The following is a 7,029-nucleotide window of genomic DNA, read 5'->3' on the forward strand; positions in this document are numbered from 1 at the left end:
TGCATGAGGTTCCTGGAGGTCAGGCTACAACAGCCATGAAACATGTGCAGTGAAAAGTCAGCCCATTTGGCCCTGTTCCTTGGGTAATCCAGCCATAGATTGTAAGCCAAAGTGGATTTGTGTCATCAGGAAGGAATAGAAGAGAGGACCTCAGAAGACACAGCGAAAGCTCAGGATAATCATGTTCATTGATCAGGATGAAGGATGAATCCTCTTCATGGAATTCACAGAAAGGGTATCTGTTGTGCCTTCCAACTGTCTCCCACTGAGCTTCTGGGAAAGGAAAATGGCAGCATTCTCCTACAACCTGATAAGTCTTGTGTTATTCAACAAACATCTTCTCATATCTGAGTATCACATACAAAAGAATGAAGTACAGTTCCACTGATAATTAACTAGATGAACCGAAGATTAATTTGATTACATAGTGATCAAGGGTGAAGTGGTGTTTACAGGGGCATGACTGACCTATAAAAAGCCACAACACTGAAACAACTCACCAGGACATGGATAACAAATTACCAACAGCAGTATAGATGGAGTTTTCTCCAGTTAACTCTTTTGTGTATTCCAAGATAAGGGCATGTGTGGTTTGTAAAGAGTTACAGGCATCTTGAAGGTAGTTCCAGTAGGGAGTGAATGGAATCTCAGTTGAAGATGTAAGGACCCACCACAAGCTTATTGGAGGGAACTTCTATAGACCTGCTCTCAATGGTGTTTTGATTATCACAGCTGCTGATGGAAGATGGTTGTGGATGTTATGCTTGGAGCACAGAATTCTGCAACAGGCCAGGTCAGGAGTATTCATAGTCCTCTACCGTGTACAAATGTGTTGGGAGTCATCATTGCTGTAGATCCCTGTAGTGAGGGAACCACCCAAAATGTAATCCTCATAGGAGGCTCATTCACCCTTTTGACTCCATTCCCAAGGAAATTCAAATCCCATTTGTACAATCCCTTTGGGGTGAGACAAGTGATGCTAGACTTTCTTTAGTCATTTGGATCATAAATGGGAAGAATTACTGGTGCCTGTGATATCTGTGCATACACTTGACCCACTGTGAAGCCTGGCTGGCATTGCTTGATCTACAGAGTAGAGGCCATGGGATTTAGACAATTGGCAGGATGGACTTCATTCAGAGTAAACCCTGACAGAGGAACAGACTGTGGAACAGACTCTGAGCCTCTGTGTGGGCCACACTGGAAAATCTGGGCTACAGACTTCAACATAGACTCCAACTATAGCTGGAACATGAACCCAGACATGGCCCCAGAGAGCAGCTTGGCCCAGTAGATGTCACTGTTTTTAACACTTGACTAATACTCCATTATGTAAATGTACTACATTCTTTTGTTGAGGGACATGTAGGTTGTTTCCAGCTTCTGGCTTTTAAGAATAAACATGCTATGAACATCATTGAATAAATATTCTTGTGGTATGATTGAGCTTCTTTGGGCATATGTCCAAGAGTGGTAAAGCTGGGTCTTGAGTTAGATTCCATATTTCTGAGACACTGCCATGTTGATTTCCAAAGTGGCTATACAAATTTGCACTCCCACCAGCAATGGAGGAGTGTTCCCCTTGCTCCACAACCTCTCCAGAAGGAGCTGTCACATGTGTTTTGATCTTAGTCATTCTATCAGGTGTAAGATGGAATCTCAGATTCATATTGACTTGCATCATCCTGATAACTAAGTATGTTGAACATTTCTTAAAGACCTACTCAGCCTTTGAGATTCTTCTGTTGAGAATTCTCTGTTTAGATATGTATTCCATTTTTTAATTGGATTATTTGGGTTTTTGGTGTTTAGTTTTGTGAGTTCCTTATATATTTTAGAAATAAGCCCTTTGTCAGCAGTGGGGTTCGTGAAGTTCTTTTTCCATTGTGTAGGCTGTTGTTTTGTCATATTGACAGTGTCCTTTGCCTTACAAAATTGCTCCATTTTCATGAGGATGCATTTATTAGTTGTCAATCTTAATGATTTCATTATTGGCATTCTGTTCAGCAAATTGTGTCCTGTGCCAGTGCTTTCAAGGCCATTCTCCACTTTATTTTCTATCAGGTTCAGTGTATCTGCATTTATGTTGACATCTTTGATTCACTTGGTCTTGAGTATTGTGCAGGATGATAGAAATGGATTGATTTGCATTCTTTTACATACCAATGTTCAGTTTGATCAGCACTATTTGTTGAAGATATTTCCTTTTTACCATTGTATATGTTGGCTTCTTTGTTGAAAATCAGGTGTCTGTAGGTGTGTGGATTCATGTCTGTTTATTCTGTTGATCCACCTGCCTGTTTTTATGCCAATAACATGTGATTTTTTATTACTATAACCCTGTAGCAGAGCTTGAAATTGGGGATAGTGATACTTCCAGTGGTTCTTTTATTATACACAATTGTTTTAACTATCATGTGTTTTCTGTTTTTTCATATGAAGTTGAATATTGTTCTTTCAAGGTCTGTAAATATTTGTATTTATATTTTAATAGTGATTTCATTGAATCTGTAGATTGCCTTCTTAAAATATCCATTTTGCCATGTTAATCTAACCAATCTACAAGTATGAGGTTTCCTTTTATCTTCTGATATCTTCTCTAATTTCTTTATTCAAATACTTAAAGTTCTTTTTATATATATATTTCACTTTCTTAGAGTTACACCAATATATTTTATATTATTTATGGCTTCTATGAAGGGTGTTTCCCTGACTTCCTGCTCTGGCTGTTTATCATTTCTTATAGGGGGGACTACTGATTTTTTTTAGTTAATCTTGTATCCAGCCACCTCAGTGAAGGATTTTATCAGCTGTAGGAGTTTCCTGATAGAATTTCGAGGCTGTTTATGTAATACTATCATATCGCCTGCAAACAGCAATAGATTGACTTTTTCCTTTCCAGTTTTTACCCCCTTGATCTTCTTTAGTTTTCTTCATGTACTATTTTGGATAGATATGGAGAGAGTGGGCAGTTTTGTCTTCTTCCTCATTTTAATGGAATTTTTTTGAGTTCCTCACCATCTAATTTGATATTGGCTGTCAGCTTGTCATTTATTGCCTTCACTTTGTTTAGGTATGTCCCTTGTATCCCTGATCTCTCCAACACTTTTATCATGATGCGTGTTGGATTTTGTCAAATGCTTTTTCAGCATCTAATGAGATGATCTTGTGTTTTAATTTGTTTGTACCATAGATTACATTGACAGATGTTCATCTCTGCATCTCTTGAATGAAGCCTACTTGATCATGGTGGGTGATCTTTTTGGTGTATTCTTCATGTGTGTTTGTATTTATTGAATATTTTTTCATCAGTGTTCATGAAGGACATTGTTCTATAATTCTCTTTCTTTGTTGAGTCTTTGTGTGGTTTGGATATCAGGGTGTCTGTGGCCTCATAAAATGAATTTGGCAATGTTCCTTCTGTATCTATTTTGTGGAATGATTTGAGAAGTATTGATATTAGCTTTGCCTTGAAAGTCTGGTAAAAATTCTACTCTAAAAAAACGTCTTTCCCTGGGCTATTTTTGGCTGAGAGACTTTTGATATTTGCTTCTATTGCCTTGGGGGTTATAACTCTATTTACATTGTTTATCTGATCTTGATTTAACTTTGGTAGGTGGTCTCTATCAAGAAATTTCCCCATTTTTTTTAGATTTCCAATTTAGTAGAGTACTGTTTTTTTAAATATGACCTAATTTTCCTCATTGCCTGTTGTTATGTCCCCATTTTCATTTCTGATTTTGTTATTTTTGATATTCTCTCTGTGCACTTTAGTTATTTTTGCATTGGGTTTTGTCTGTCCCATCATTTTTCTCAAAGAACCAACTTTTCAGTTTGTTGATTCTTTGTACTGCTTTCTTTGTTTCTATTATTGATTTCATTCCTTAATTTGATTATTTCATGGTGTTTACTCCTCGTGGGTGTATTTGTTTCCTTTTGTTCTAGAGCTTTCAGGTGTGCTGTTAAGTTGCTAGTATGAGATCTCTATGAAGGCACTTAGTGCTATGAATTTTCATCTTAGCACCATTTTCCTTGTGTTTTATACATTTAGGTAGGTTGTGAATTAATTTTCATTGAATTCTGGGAAAAATATATTTCTTTCGTTATTTGTTTCTTGACACAGTGGTCATTCAATAGAGAATTGTTTCAGTTTCCATGAGTTTGTAGGCTTTCTGTTATTTCTGTTGTTTACATCCAGATTTAATCCATGTTGGTATGATAGGATACAGGAGGTTATTTCAATTTTCTTATATCTGTTGAACCTTTCTTTATGATGTAGTATGTGGTCAGTTTTGGAGAAGGTTCTGTGAGGTGCTGAGAAGATGTATTCTTTTGTGTTTGGAAGAAATGTTCTGTTAGATCCATTTTATTTCATTACATCTGTTAGCTCCATTTTTTCTCTGTTTAGTTTTTGTCTGGATTATTTGTCCATTGATGAGAGTAGGACATTGAAGTCTCCCACTGTCAATGTATGATTAAGCTTTAGTAGTGTTTCCTTTACAAACATGGGTGCCCTTACGTTTGGGGCATAGATGTTGAGAACTGAAATGTCATCTTGATGGATTTTTCATTTCATGAGTATAAACTGGTCCTTCCCTATTTCTTTTGGTTGGAAGTATATTTTGTTAGATATTAGAATTGCTACACCATCTTTTTTTCTTGGATCCTTTCTCTTGGATAATCATTTTCCAACTGTTTACTCTGAGATAATGTCTATCTTTGACATTGAAGTGCATTTCTTGTATGCAGCAGCAGAATAGGTATTGTTTTCATATCTGTTCTGTTATCCTGAGTGTTTTTATTGGGGAAGAGAGACCATTGATATTGAGAGATATTAATGACCAATAATTGTTAATTTATTGTTATTTGGTTATTGTTAATGGCAGTGTGTGTGTGTGTGTGTGTGTGTGTGTGTGTGTGTGTGTGTGTGAATGAACATGTTTCTCCTCTTTTAATTTTGCTGGTATGAGACTATTTCCTGTGTTTTCATGGTTGTAATTAATTTCCTTTGGATGGGAGTGTTCCTTTTAACACCTTCTGTAGGGATGGATTTCTGGATAAGTACTGTTTATATTGATTTTGTCATAGAATATCTTGTTTTCTTCATCTATAGTGATTAAAAGTTTTGCTGGGTATAGTGATCTGAGCTGGCCTTTGGTCTGTTATAGTCTGAAGGACTTCTACCAATGCTCTTCTGGCTTTTAGAGTCTCCATTGAGAAGTCAGGTGGAATTCTAATAGGTCTGCTTTTATATATTACTTGGTCTTTTTCCTTTGCAGCTTTTAATATTCTTTCTTTGTTCTGGAGGTTTAGTGTTTTGATTATTATGCAGCTGGGAAGGTGGCACTTATGCTTCTGGTCCAATCTATTTGGTGTTCTTAAGCTTCTTCTACATTTCTAAGCATCTTTATTCTTAGGTTATGAAAATTTTCTTCTATGATTTTGTTGAAGATATATTCTGGGCCTTTCAGCTGTGTATCTTCTTCTGCTATTCCTATTATTTTTGAGTTTGGTCTTATCATAGTGTCCCAAATTTCTTGGTTGTTTTGTGTCAGGAACTTTTTATATTTAACATTTTCTTTGATTGCTATATCAATTTCTTATGTTATATCTTCAATGACCAAGATCCTCCTTTCTATCTCTTGTATTCAGTTGGTGATATTTGCATCTGCAGTTGCTGTTCACTTACCCAGATTTTCCAACAACAGGATTCCCTCTGTTTGTCTTTTTTATTGCTTCTATTTCCATATTCAGGTCTTGAAGGATTTTATTTATTTCTTTTACCTGTTGGTTTGTGTTTTCTTGCATTTCTTTAAGGCATTTTTAAATTTCCTCTTTAAGGGTCTCTATGATCTTCAAAGATTGTATTTAAGGTCCTGGTCTTGTGCTTCCACTGTATTGGAATATCCAGTGCTTTCTGTAGCAGGATAGCTTGTGGTGCACTATTGCCCTGGGTGTGGTTGATTTGTGTCCTTAAATGGGCCTCTAGTCATCTGAGCTTGGGGTTATTATCAGTTTAGGTGCTGATTTCTGAGTTTATCTTTGTTTGATGGAGCCTTATGTATAATTTCCCCCTTGTTTTCTGCATCTTTCTGGTCTTCTGGTCTGAGTGTCTTGTTATTCTGGTGACCAGCCAGTCTTCAGGTCCAGTTACATGACTCTTATAGGGTATAGGTGACCTACTTGGCCTCTGGGGTTTTGGATCTTCACTTTTCTTCTGAGATTCTGGGGTTCTGGAAAATGGCATGACCTCTAGAGTGCTGGGAAATGAACATGGTCTCTGGGGTTAGGTACCTGGGATTCCTAGGGTTGCTAATAACAATGTGGCATCCAGTACAATGAGTATTTTCTGGGGTTCCTAATACCTGTGTGGCCTTCAGTAGAGAGGACATCTTCTGTAAGGGGCTATTGGCCAGGATATGGAATCCAGGGGAGGAGGTACTGTTGGGGACTGCTGGGCAGGACTTAAGGCATATTACTGTGTGGTGGTAATCTAATTGTACTGAATTATTATTTTGATTGTATGTTAATAAATAAAGTTTTCCGGGGGTCAGAGCTATTAGAGCCATAGCAAGAGTATGGCGGTGGTGGCACACGCCTTTAATCCCATAGATATCTGTGTGTTCAGGGTCAGAGCTATTAGAGCCATAGCAAGAGTGTGGCGGTGGTGGCACACGCCTTTAATCCCATAGATCTCTGTGTGTTCAGGGATACAGTCAGCATTGGAGACATATACCTTTAAGACCTAGGGGGCTGTACATTCAGACAGTGACGAGGCAGTCATGTGTTTGGGTTTACAACCAATGAGAAGGCAGAACAACATACGATAAAAAAACAAACCGACAGGAAGTAGAAGACGGTTAGTTACATCTACATTACTGGGTAGTTGGTTGCATCTGAACTGGTGTTCCTCATATTAGCATGACCTCCAGTAGAGTGGTAGTCTTCCTCCAGGGGTTGTGAGTTAGGATGGCAATATTGTCTCATGGAGAGTAGAGGTACATACTCACAAAACTGATACAAAAATTA

Source organism: Peromyscus leucopus, chromosome 4, assembly GCF_004664715.2.
Source record: "Peromyscus leucopus breed LL Stock chromosome 4, UCI_PerLeu_2.1, whole genome shotgun sequence".
NCBI lineage: Eukaryota > Metazoa > Chordata > Mammalia > Rodentia > Cricetidae > Peromyscus > Peromyscus leucopus.